A 14,077-nucleotide genomic window follows, 5' to 3' on the forward strand; every position below is an offset into this window, starting at 1 on the left:
AAAATTGGGTTTTGTTAAATTATTGTAAAGTTTTGAATGAAGTGTGTCGTTTTGCAAACGATCTGAGATGTTCTGATACTCGTGTGTGAATGTGTTAATTGTGTGTAGTGCTTTGACAAAATGAGCCTTGTTTTTAAAATTGTGTCTAAGCGATCATAAAGGGAAGGGGGGAATATTATCTGTAAAAAAACAACAATTTGTTTTGCCTGTGTATTGAAAACAGGTAAATCCTGCCCTGTGCAAGTTAGAGCATTTCTCATTCTCGAGTCGAGAACCGGTTGCATTGGTTTCTTTCGGACACGTCCGATATAAGAACCGATGAGCTGATGATGCATGATTCAGAGCAAAGGTACAGTATCAAACAGTACATGATTGCTTGCTACGACTGACACAGCACGTCTGAACAGAACTGCTTCTAGGACAACTGACTCTGTGCTAATGTTATGAGTATAAATCGAGGACTTGGATGAAGGGCAATCTGGCAAAACGTAAGCTTATTTAATAACAAATAAATCGTAATGGAATATGTATAGTTATGGTTTCTGCACTGACGACAACTATAGGTAAATTTATTTACTTTATATTTTAAATCCTCGTATATGCACATCACTGCATGTTACTGTATTTGTGTGCTTAGTTGAAAAACTTGTAAACTTTTCAGATCATGACTACGATGTTCTAACTGACTGAAGTTATGATTACTGACTTTATATATTTAAATGTGTATTTTCATCCCGGGCTGAGGACGATAGACTTTTTTTTAATGCTTTAAACGACAGATATAGAACAATACAACAGACATTATAAAGCCAGGAGAACAAAGGATAAAAAAAAGAAAAGAAAAGAAATTAAATCACAGACATGCATGGTCTTTACATTACTCACAAACTGACGTTTTTAATTGCATTTCTATGTTGAATAGCAGAAAAGTAATTTTCCAACTCTTTATAAAACTGTAAAACAGTTTTTTTTTCTTTTTTAGTAAATTTACACGCATGAATATGAAACTGAACCAACAAAATAAATAGATTAATAACAAAAACATTGTTATTCACATTAAAATATCCAAAAACTAAATTTTCAAAATTAAAATTTCACCAAATTTTCCAAATCCAAAGAGCAAAAAGAGCAATTAACATCAATATCCTTCTTAAACTTACTGAGATTATATTTAACAGGATAGAATTTATTGATTATTATGAAATAGATTTATTTTACATTGTTTGTTACAAAAACGTATACGAGGTAATAGCCAAACACTTTCCCACTAGAGAACTAATAGATATGTTATTTTTAGTCTGTGAAAAACAAAACTGACCATATATCTATGGAGGTAAATCAGTAGCTAAACTCGAGAGGTTGAAGATCTGAATGTGAGAACTTGTCATATTAATATTTGTATTTGTAAGTTAAAATTTACACTCACAGCTCTGATGTGAAAAGCTGAATCTTTCAATTTGCACACATAGACAATGATCAAAACACTCGTGTTTTGAATTGGAAGTTGTAGATTAATAGTCACAAATGTGTAGAATGACATTCACACAAAGAAAATGAAATACACACATTTTTACGACATATTTACTTTTGCACTTTACTTCAGTTTCGCTGCACAACGTCAAGTCGGCACTTACAACCTCTCAGATCTGGAAGTACAAGTTCAAATCCTAGCGCTCTGACTTTTGCTACTCTTTTTGCAGTTTTCTGTTGCAAAACTCACTTGTGCACTTGTATATGCAGATGTGAGAGAGCAGAGCTGGGGGCGGGGCTTTGGTGCGAATGAAGACATTTTATTGGTCGATGCCCGACCAATGAACAACGCCAATTGTTTTCACTGAATATCCTTAGCTTTGACAGGATTTTAAGACACTGCATTCATTTTGCCATTCAGGTATTATCTAGTAGACAAATAATGCAACATATTTTATATGTCATTCTACACATTTGTGACTATTTATCTACAACTTCCAATTCAAAACACGGGTGTTTTGATCATTGTCTGTGTGTGCAAATTGAAAGATTCAGCTTTTCACATCAGAGCTGTGAGTGTAAATTTTAACTTACAAATACAAATATTAATATGACAAGTTCTCACATTCAGATCTTCAACCTCTCGAGTTTAGCTACTGATTTACCTTTATACATATCGTATCAGTTAGACTGACTATGGGCATATAAACCAATATCACATTTCTAAATAAGAAAGCAATACCAGAATTAATTGCAGAGAAAATGAGAAAATTCCTTGGGTGTCACAAACCAGCTATTAAAAAAATATGTTTGTGTTTATACAAAATACAATGGTTGTTCCAAAGAAAATAGCGCTGGAGAGAAAAAACGTGTTCAGTTTCCAAGCCAAAAAAAGCATAAGATTGCAGATTGCTTCACTGGCCCTTTCTCAATCTTGTAATCACAAATTAGTAAAAAAAAAAAAAAAAAAGACCCCAAAGTTGGTCCAAAATAATCTTAGGAATAAAATTCCACAAAGATGGTTTATTCAAACAAAATTTTAACCAATTCATTTTGAGAGTATTAGTTAAATCCAGAAAGTCAAGTCCAATTCCTTCTGCTTTTGACAGAAAACTCTACCTCTAAGGGGGCATGATATACTTTACGACTTCACATCATTATTTCATCGAGAATGATGTCACATGTTGTTAAACTGATGAAAATGTTTTCCTTATTTGCTGGTGCTTTTTCTATTTGCATGCTTCAGTTGCAGCTCTCTCGATTGTTAACCCGCATTTTAACAGTTTACTGCACTTGTTATTCTTCACTGTCTACATTTATGCCTATAGGTCCGACGCTAGATATAGACAAAGCAGGCAGTTAAGGTCAGCAGGGTTTTTCAAGCCGGTTCTGAGAGAACGCCAAGCACTGCACATCTAAAGTTGGTGTGTCAGATGTGACATACAAAATACGTGGTGCTAGTGATGCTTGCAGGACTGGTTTGAAAACCACAGATCTATGGTTTTTAGGAGGGGCCTAACATGAGGCCCCTCCTCATGCCTGAGGGCATCATTCGGAAAAGCTAAATGGTAATAAAAAAAAGTCACACTCATGGTCTTCGGTTAAAAATGACCTGAAATGTACTTGAAATGGGGAAAGAATAAATACAGAACATGTTTATGTGTATAACCTACAAATCCCCAACAATGCAAAACAATTGCACAGAAATTAAGGGGTGAAACTTTAAAACATCTAGAGTGCAAAATCAACACACCAACTCACACATGCATGGACACACACTTGTACACACACATACACACCTATGAACTGGTGTGACTGTAATACTGCAACTGTGTAAAATAAAAGGGTTACCATACTTGGCAAATGTCAGGACTTTCACTTCACTTTCATATTGTACCCAGCAGTGTCTAAGTGGTTCAAACAGAAACCAACTGTATGAACCATGTGTGTGCCACATGGTTCCAAAATTGGGTTTTGTTAAATTATTGTAAAGTTTTGAATGAAGTGCGTCGTTTTGCAAACGATCTGAGATGTTCCGATTCTTGTGTGTGTGAATGTGTTAATTGTGTGAAGTGCTTTTATAAAATGAGCCTTGTTTTTAAAATTGTGTCTAAGCGATCATAAAGGGAAGGGGGGAATATTATCTGTAAAAGCGAAGGGGGGCCCAACAATTAGTTTTGCCTGTCTTTTAAAACAGGTAAATCCTGCCCTGTGCAAGTTAGAGCATTTCTCATTCTCGAGTCGAGAAACCGGTTGCATTTGTTTCTTTCGGACACGTCCGATATAAGAACCGATGAGCTGATGATGCATGATTCAGAGCAAAGATATCGAACAGTACATGATTGCTTGCTACGACTGACACAGCACGTCTGAACAGAACTGCTTCTAGGACAACTGACTCTGTGCTAATGTTATGAGTGCGGGTATAAACCGAGGACTTGAATGAAGGACAATCTGACAAAACGTAAGCGTATTTAATAACAAATAAATCGCACTGGGATATATATAGTTATGGTTTCTGTCCTGATGACAACTATAGGTTAATTTATTTACTTTATATCTTCAATCCTCGTATATAGACCTCATTGCATGTTACTGTATTTGTGTGCTTAGTTGAAAAACTTAATTGTAAACTTTTCAGATCATGACTACGATGTTCTAACTGACTGAAGTTATGATATTTTCATCCTGGGCTGGGGAAGATAGACTTTATAGACAGATACAGAACAATGCAACAGAAATTGAATCACAGACATGCATGACCTTTACATTTCTGACAGTTTTGATTGCCTTTTGAATAGCAGAAATGTAATTTTCCAACTATTTGTAAAACTGTAAAATGTTTTTTTTTTTACTAAATTTACACGCATGAGTTTGAAACTTAACCAAAAAAAGAAAGAAAGAAAGAAAGATTAACAAACACTTACTTCCTTTCCCACAATGGTTGCAATTTCTTGCCAAGACTTGCAGTTTATCTGTAAAGTAGAGGAATCTAGAAAGTCAAGTCCACCGTTTTTAAAATAATTTATGACAACAGATTTACGAATGCAGTGCACACGATTCTTCCATTAAAAATTTTATAAAATCTGATCAATAGATTTAACAGTTTTATTGTCTAAATATGCGGTCGAAGCAATATAGGCTAGTCTACAAAATCTAAAAAAAGTAAAAAAAAAAAAACTCTACCTCTAAGGGGGCACGATATACTTTACGACTTTACATCATTACGTCATCGAGAATGATGGTCACATGTTGGCAAACTGATGAAGATGTTGCTGGTGCTTTTTCTATTTGCATGTGTTTTCTTCAGTTGCAGCTTTCTCGGTCGTTAAGCCGCACAGTTTGTACCACAAACATTTTTACAGTGTATACACTTGTTATTCTTCTAGTAATTTACTTGTCCACCTATATGCCTAGGGCTGTTGCTACATATAGACAAAGCAGGCTATTATAGGCAAACAAGGTTTTTCAAACTGGTTCTGCAAGCACCCGCAGCACTGCACATTTTTATGTCTTCTATCACACTTGATTCGACTCTCATTAACTCATTAGCAGATGAGGTGTAAATGAAGTGCTAGTGATGCTTGCAGGACAGGTTTGAAAATAATAGGTTACTGTTCATAACCTCGGTTCTCTGAAACATAGAGTGGAGAGATCCACCTATGGGAAGGGCATCTGACAAAAGAGAAAGTTTTTTTATTGGTCTTTCAATGATGCTGGTTTTGGTCTGCAACCTCCCAGAATGAACCAGACCATGCTTATCTGGGAAAAACCTCAGCCCAGGAACCACAAGGAGCCAACGAGTCCATAATTACTACAATGTCTCCAGCAACCAAACTTGTTTTCTTCTGATTCCACATTTGCCTCTCTTGAAGCAAAGGCAGGTACTCCCATAGCCATCTTTTCCAGAACAGATCTGAAAGATATTGCACCTGTCTCCATCGTCTTCTTGCAAACTGGTCATGAGGTTCAAACACACCAGGTGGTAAAGCTGGTTTCCCTTTCAAAAGATAATGATGATTAAGCAAGAGAGGCTCCAGGTCAATAGGATTGTCCGATAGCTTGGTAAATAGTCTGTCATTCAAAATAGATTCTACTTCATAGAAAACTGTGTAAAGTCCATCATCATATAAATTTTGTTGATGTAGAACAGAGCTGAGAACCTTTTTAACTGAGCGTATCATTCTTTCCCATACACCACCATGGTGTGAACCCACTGGTGGATTAAAGCTCCAATGAATTCCATCTTGTGACAACACTCCTTGAATTTTATCATGAAATTGTAACATGAAACAGGTGTATTCCAATAGACAGTTTTGTAAGTCCAGGTAAATTATGGGCAAATTTGTAGGCTAAGTGTGTGTGTTACATAAATAATTTTATGAGTGTTCTTGGAGAGTGGGGAGGGTTGTACCAATGATTCGCTCAGCAGTCCGGACTATCCTCTGTAGTCTTCTGTAGTCTGCTGTCTTCAGATTTGGTAGCTGAGCTGAACCAGACAGTTATTGAAGGGCAGAGGATGGATTCAATGATGGCAGAGCAGAACTGTTTCAACTGTTCCCATGGCAAGTTAAACTTCCTCAGCTGACAAATGAAGTACAACCTCTACTGGACCTTTTTAACAATGGAGTCAATGTGAATGTCCCATTTCAGGTCCTGAGAGATAGTGGTGTCCAGGAACCTGAATGACTCCACTGTAGTCACAGTGCTGTGCATGATGGTGAGTGAGGGGAGTGCAGGGGGCTTTCTCCTGAAGTCCACGATCATCTCCACTGTTCGTTGTTAAGACTGCCCCAGACAGCCAGCTCTTTGACTTCCTGTCTGTAAGCAGACTCGTCGCCTTCCTGAATGAGACAGATGAGTGTGGTGTTGTCTGCAAACTTCAGGAGCTATACAGAAGAGTCTTTAGATGTGCAGTCATTAGTATACAGGAAGAAGAACAGTTGGGAGAGAACACAACCATGACGAGCTCCAGTGCTGAATCATACGATTGCTGGATGTGAGTTTTCCCAGCCTCACTAGCTGCTGCCTCTCTGTCAGGAAGCTGTTTATCCACTGACAGACGAAGGTGGGTACAGAGAGCTGAGTTAGTTTGGGCAAGAGGAAGTTTGGAATTATTGTGTTAAAGGCCAAGTTGAAGTCCACAAACAGGATCCTCACATAAGTCCCTGGTCTGTCTAGATGTTGCAGAACTTAATACAGCCCCATGTTGGCAAACTGAAGATGATCCAGCAAGGGTCCAGTAATGTCCTTCAGGTGGGCCAGCATCAGTTTTTCAAAATACTTTAGTCCTGTAATTTTGGATTTCTTTGGGATGGGGATTATGGTGGAGCAATTGAAGCATGAAGGGACTTTGCACAGCTAAGGTGATACGGTTCTCTCGACAGAGCGGGCTCAGTCGATGCTGAACTGCCTGGAATCATTGCGAGGCAGGAGGACATTTCCACTGAAACTGTTTCAGAGGCTCCTGGGGCATAGGGTATCCACTGCCGCTGTCACGCCACTCGGATTGCTTCATATGACACTGCTTCAGCGTTGGCTTCATGATCAAGTCCTGAGATGGGCATGGCAACACGGCACACACCGGGTCTTGGTTACCCCGTCTTGCCGCCAAACCTTCATCCCATGGATCAGATGGTGAAGTTGCAAACACTGCCCTGGGAGGAGGCAGACCCAGCCATCGCTCCGCTCTGTCCCATTCGTGCCTTGCACATTTACATGGACCGTCCACAGAGCTTAAGGACATCAGACTACTCAGACCACTTTGTCTGCTTCGGAGGAGAGCAGAAGGGAAAAGCTGTCTCCAAACAAAGACTTGCACACTGGATAGTGGAGGCTATAATCTTGACATATCAGGCTTATTGTTTACCGTGCCCCCTTGGAGTGATAGCGAATTCTATAAGAGCTGTGGGTTCCTCCTGGGCTTTGGCACAGGGCACCTCGATAGCAGACATCTGTAGAGCTGCCAGCAGGGTGACACCTAACACATTTGCGAGATTCTATAATATCTGTGTAGAGCCTGTGTCCTCTCGTGTACTCACCTCAGATGGCCTGTAATGCTGAACCGGCTTGATGTCAATCGTGCTTGCTGCGCCATTCCCCTCTACGGACTGGATATGTGCGGATAAGTGCTTCTCAGTTCAGTTTCCCTCTTTGCAAACTCAGTTGAAGTTCCTTCTGCACCCTCGGCAGTCAGCCATGGTGGAGCGCCAGACACCAGGTCCAGCACTTGTTTACCCAAGGTCAGCCCTTTGTCTGGGCTAGGTGCCTGTGTGTAGTGATTCCCCCTTTGGGTGATCCCACATGTGTATTCGTCCATGGTATGGCTTCCCTCACGGTAAGTCAATGTCTTTCCCTGGCACAGATTTCTCTGCCGTATCTGCTGTGTAGTGATCTCACCCCAGGCAGACTGAGTCTACCACAGGGACTTCCATATGTAGCACTGCCTTATAGCCAGTCCATATGTGTAATTTCCACATGTTACTTCCTCTGAGCAGGACGTGATTCTGTAGCGTTCCCCTACTTGGGTATGCTTTCCCAGTGTTGGAAACCCAACTGGTGTAAGGGGACTTGCCGAATTTCGCAGGGCACTGGAGGGGGTCAGCAATAGTGGCATTTTCCATACAGATCCTAGTTTGTCAGTCACTGACGTAACGTTGAAAGTGACCGACTGAAAGGTAACTTCTCGGTTATGTATTGTGATGGGAGGAGCAGCCTTGGAGAGGCTTTTATTAACAGAAAATCAAACAAAACAGAGGATAAAGGTGGCCAAAGGGGGAGAGTTTCCAAAACAAATGGGGGATCTGGTGTCCTCGTCGTGCTGAGGGGTTCGTGTGGGTCGGGCAGTGTTCATGGAGGAAGGGTCCAGGTAAGGGGCGGAGTCCGGCGGCAGCATGCGCTCCCTTCCTCTCTTCGGTCCGGGGCACGAGTGGCGGCAGATTCCATGCCAACATGCCAACATCACATGCCAACATTCATTGGCTTGTTTTGTTAACACTCGAAGGTGATTCGTCTCTAGCGAGATCCCAATTCATAACTCAATGACATAACGTCTCCGTTCCCTCCTTCATGTTCCCTAACTGAGACATTCTTTGTGAGGGTTCAACTGTTTCTCTAATGACTGAGATACTGTTAACTATGAATGTATGGAAACGCTTATGTGCGTTGTTGAGGTACAGTACTTCAGTACTATTGTACTGTCAGTCCAGAAGACTGAATCTTGTAACTGGATATTCAATTCTTCATTCAATTCAATTCAATTCAATTCAAGTTTATTTGTATAGCGCTTTTTACAATACAAATCGTTACAAAGCAACTTTACAGAAAATTATGTTTCTACAATATTTAGTAGTAGCTAGTAGTTTGTGCACGTTTGATAGGATTTTATAAAAATAAAAATAATAATTATAATAATACAAGACGTAGTCAGCTAGATGATGAACTATCAATATTATTAATTAATAGTAATTATAGGATGCAGTCACACATGTAGCAATAATTGTTAGTTCTGTTTGTTGATTCAAGGTTAGCATCATCTGGGGTCCTCTGAGGGTCAGCATCATCTCTTCTCAGGTGTTCTGGATCCAGACTGGAGCTTGTGTAAATCCTAGTTACCACGGGATGTAAATCCCGTGGCAAAACATAGAAACAAAATAGAGACATCATTAGCATAGCTGTTGATCCAACAAAGTAAAATTAGTTTAACCCAAGCTAAAGAATAAAAATGCAGATGCAACTACACTCACAATTTAAGAGATACATTATTCGAATGCTTGGCGAAAGAGATGCGTTTTTAATCTAGATTTAAACAGAGAGAATGTGTCTGAACCCCGAACATTATCAGGAAGGCTATTCCAGAGTTTGGGAGCCAAATGTGAAAAAGCTCTACCTCCTTTAGTGGACTTTGCTATCCTAGGAACTACCAAAAGTCCAGCGTTTTGTGACCTTAGGGTGCGTGATGGGTTGTAGCGTGGTAGAAGGCTAGTTAGGTACGCAGGAGCTAAACCATTTAGGGCCTTATAGGTAAGTAATGATAATTTGTAACTGATACGGAACTTAATAGGTAGCCAGTGCAGAGACTGTAAAATAGGGGTAATATGATCATATTTTCTTGACCTGGTAAGGACTCTAGCTGCTGCATTTTGGACGACCTGTAGCTTGTTTATTGACGAAGCAGGACAACCACCTAGAAGTCCATTACAATAGTCCAGTCTAGAGGTCATGAAAGCATGAACTAGCTTTTCTGCATCAGAAACAGATAACATGTTTCGTAGCTTGGCAATGTTTCTAAGATGGAAGAATGCGGTTTTTGTAACATTGGAAATATGATTTTCAAAAGACAAATTGCTGTCCAATATAACACCCAGATTTCTGACTGTAGAGGAAGTAACAGTACATCCGTCTAGTTGCAGATTGTAATCTACAAGATTCTGTGTGGTGTTTTTTGGTCCAATAATTAATATCTCTGTCTTATCCGAATTTAATTGGAGAAAATTATTTGTCATCCAATCTTTTACATTTTTAACACACTCTGTTAGCTTAGATAATTGGGAAGTTTCATCTGGTCTCGTTGAAATATATAGCTGAGTATCATCAGCATAACAGTGGAAGCTAATTCCGTATTTTCTAATAATATTACCAAGGGGCAACATGTATATTGAAAATAGAAGGGGACCTAGGACGGATCCTTGTGGCACTCCATATTTTACTGATGATAAATGAGATGACACCCCATTTAAGTAAACAAAATGGTAGCGATCGGACAGGTAGGATCTAAACCATCTTAGAGCCTGCCCTTGAATACCTGTATAGTTTTGTAATCGATCTATGAGTATGTCATGATCTATGGTGTCGAACGCAGCACTAAGATCAAGTAAGACTAGAAATGAGATGCAGCCTTGATCTGACGCAAGAAGCAGGTCATTTGTAATTTTAACAAGTGCAGTTTCTGTGCTATGGTGGGGCCTAAAACCTGACTGAAATTCTTCATACAGATCATTTTTATGCAGGAAGGTGCTCAATTGAGCAGACACAACTTTTTCTAAAATTTTAGACATAAATGGAAGATTTGAAATAGGCCTATAATTTGCCAGTACACTAGGATCTAGTTTTGGTTTCTTAATAAGAGGCTTGATAACCGCCAGCTTGAATGGTTTTGGGACGTGACCTAAAGATAACGACGAGTTAATGATATTGAGAAGCAGTTCTTCGGCTACAGGTAACAGCTCTTTTAGTAATTTAGTGGGTACAGGATCTAATAAACATGTTGTTGGTTTAGATACAGTGATAAGTTTATTTAGCTCTTCCTGTCCTATATTTGTAAAGCACTGCAGTTTATCTTTGGGTGCGATGGATGAAACTGAAGTGTTAGACGCTGTAGAATCTACATTCGCTATTGTATTTCTAATGTTATCTATTTTATCAGTGAAGAAATTCATAAAGTCATTACTATTTAACGTTGGTGGAATATTTGAATCAGGTGGCGTCTGGTAATTTGTTAATTTAGCCACTGTGCTAAATAAAAACCTTGGATTGTTTTGGTTATTTTCAATGAGTTTGTGGATATGCTCTGCCCTAGCAGTTTTTAGAGCCTGTCTATACCTGGACATACTGTTTTTCCATGCAATTTTAAAAACTTCCAAGTTAGTTTTTCTCCATTTGCGTTCAAGACTACGAGTTACTTTCTTGAGAGAGTGAGTATTACTGTTATACCATGGCACAGTACATTTTTCTCTAACCTTTTTCAATTTGATGGGGGCAACAGCTTCTAATGTATTAGAGAAAATAGTGCCCATGTTGTCAGTAATTTCGTCTAATTCATGTGTATTTTTGGGTACAAATAGCAGTTGAGATAGATCAGGCAGGTTATTTGCGAATCTGTCTTTGGTGGCTGGAACAATAGTTCTGCCCAGACGGTAACGCTGAGACATATAGTTAATATCAGTTATACGCAGCATGCACGATACAAGGAAATGGTCTGTAATATCATCACATTGGGGTACAATATCTATAGCAGTAAGATCGATTCCATGCGATATAATTAGATCTAGTGTATGATTAAAACGATGAGTGGGCCCGGTGACATTTTGCTTGACTCCAAAGGAGTTTATTAGGTCAGTAAACGCAAGTCCTAATGTATCATTTGCATTATCAACGTGAATATTAAAATCTCCCATGATTAGTGCCTTATCAACTGTAACTAGAAGGTCTGAGAGGAAATCTGCAAATTCTTTTAGGAATTCTGTATACGGCCCTGGTGGTCTATACACAGTAGCCAGAGCAAGAGATACATTAGACTTCTTTTGCATGTCTGACAGTGTAACATTTAGCGGAAGTATTTCAAAAGAGTTAAACCTGTATCCTGTTTTCTGGGTAACATTGAGAATATCACTATATATTGTTGCAACACTTCCTCCACGACCAGTCTGACGGGGCTCATGCTTATAACAGTAGTTTGGTGGAGTAGACTCATTTAGACCAAAATAATCATTTGGTTTTAGCCAGGTTTCAGTCAAGCAGAGTACATCTAAACTATTTTCTGTGATCATTTCATTTACAATAACTGCTTTGGGTGTGAGTGATCTAATATTTATGAGCCCAAACTTTAAAAATTGTTTTTGTTCATTTACTTTACATTTTTCTGGTTTAATTACGATAAGATTTTTTCTAGATCCTACATTATATTTTGACCTCACTATTCGGGGAACAGACACAGTCTTAATAGTTTTTACAGCACAAGTACTTTTATCATTTAAGCGGGTGGAACAAAACTCATCATAATAGTTATTAGAGAATTTTCTTACTAGTCACATGGAGCGAAGTGTCCTGGAGATTCTGCTGGGGTGTAATCCATCAGCGCAAAACAGCCTAGGACGCTCCCAGAAAAGATTCCAGTTATTAACAAATAGCAGTTTCTGTTCTTTACACCATGACAACAGCCATTCATTTAAAGCAAAAAGTCTACTGAACCTTTCGTGTCCTCGTCGATACGTGGGCAGTGGTCCTGACACGACGATCGTCGCCGCGGGCGTCGTGCTGCGAACCGTCTCGATCAGGCTGCTGAAGTCCCTCTTCAGCGTCTCCGTCTGCCGCAGCGTGGTGTCGTTAACCCCGGCGTGAAGCACGACCGCTCTGGGGCTCTCGTCGACCTTCAGGATTGCGGGTATCTGCGCAGAAACATCGAGAACACGAGCACCAGGCAAACAATGAGTGTGCTCTTTACCTTCGGCTAAAGTAGCACTTACGTGTCGGACGATGGAGTCTCCGATGATCACAGCGTCGCGTCCTGTCTCTCGGAGGGGAGCGAAGCGGTTCCGGATGGAGATGTCGAAGGCAGGAGGGGGAGAAGTCGTCGCCCGGGACCCGGCTCGCGTCCTCCGCTGTGGATGCACCCAGGGTCCGTGGTGTCCCGGCGTCGCAGTGAAGGACATCTGGGAAGATCGCGTCCTGGGTGCACCGGGCCTGTGCAGAGAAACACACGGAGTAGACGTGGTGGGACTGTTAGCAGATCGCTGTATACTTACCCCGGACTTGTGAGCGTCAGCCCGGGATGATTCCAGCGCGGTTCTCCGCTCTCTCAGCTGGGCTTGCCTCACCTCCAGGTCGCGAATCTGCTTTCCCACGGCCTCGAGCTCGAGCTGCACAGAGTGGAGACATTCATCTGCCATTAAAGCAAGTAACAGTGAGTACAGCAGTGGTAATGTGTGTGAACAGAGTATTAGCAATGTTAGCGCAACCACGCCGCTGATGCTAACGGGCTAAAAGCTAATAGCGGACCCGGGAGGTCAAAATAAAACTAGTGATAGCAAGGCGCTCTGATTGTTTTTGTTGTAGAATACAATAGAGGATATATTCACACGTTATATAAACGGAAACGATGATGTATAAAATTGATTTTTGGGTTAAAAATAGTCAATGAAAAGAATATAGTGACGGAGCTCAAACGCAGTACAGCCGCCAACAACAACTATAACTTCTCCAGTCAACATTCAGCATTGCATCCACCTTGGTAGCAAGCACAGCTGCTGTCAACTCCCATGTGTACCGCGAGACCGAAATACGGATGAGAGGCGCTAAATTCTTAAAGGAATCGTGGCATTCTCAATGCAATCACATCTTGCAACATGGCTATCTCTCCTGAGAGCCGTACACACTCTGATCAAACACTTAATTTTGGCCGGCAGCCATATCACCCTGGAGCCCAAGGCCAGTTTCCCACTGAAGCTAAGCAGGGCTGAGCCTGGTCAGTACCTGGATGGGAGACCTCCTGAGAAAACTAGGTTGCTGCTGGAAGAGGTGCTAGTGAGGCCAGCAGGGGGTGCTCACCCTGTGGTGGTCTGTGTGGGTCCTAGCGCCCCAGTGTAGTGATGGGGACACTATACTGTCAACAAGCACCGTCCTTCGGATGAGACGTTAAAACGAGGTCCTGACTCTCTGTGGTCATTAAAAATCCCAGGAAGTCTTTCGAAAAGTAGAGGTGTGACTTTGGTATCCTGGCTAAATTCGCCCATTGGCCTCTGAACATCATGGCCTCCTAACAATCCCCATATCTGTTGATTGGCCTCATCACTCTGTCTCCTCTCCACCAGTAAGCTGGTGTGTGGTGGGC

At 40.7% G+C, this 14,077-nt stretch overlaps 1 protein-coding gene across 3 annotated transcripts in view; it reads left to right on the forward strand.

The window, feature by feature from the left end:
- The first annotated feature begins 365 nt into the window (after positions 1–365).
- The window catches only part of LOC132098643 (cytidine monophosphate-N-acetylneuraminic acid hydroxylase), a 33,461-nt gene continuing 19,749 nt past the window's right edge, over positions 366–14,077 (forward strand). Inside the window, exon 1 of one of the 3 annotated variants that reach the window (XM_059504717.1) lies at positions 366–488. The gene's annotated coding sequence lies outside the window, so the exon portion shown is untranslated. Of the gene's footprint in view, positions 489–3,776; positions 3,935–14,077 lie in introns of those variants that run through there. The other 2 variants (XM_059504716.1, XM_059504718.1) reach the window with 2 other exon arrangements.

The sequence above is a fragment of the Carassius carassius genome, chromosome 22, assembly GCF_963082965.1.
Source record: "Carassius carassius chromosome 22, fCarCar2.1, whole genome shotgun sequence".
In the NCBI taxonomy this organism is placed as follows: domain Eukaryota; kingdom Metazoa; phylum Chordata; class Actinopteri; order Cypriniformes; family Cyprinidae; genus Carassius; species Carassius carassius.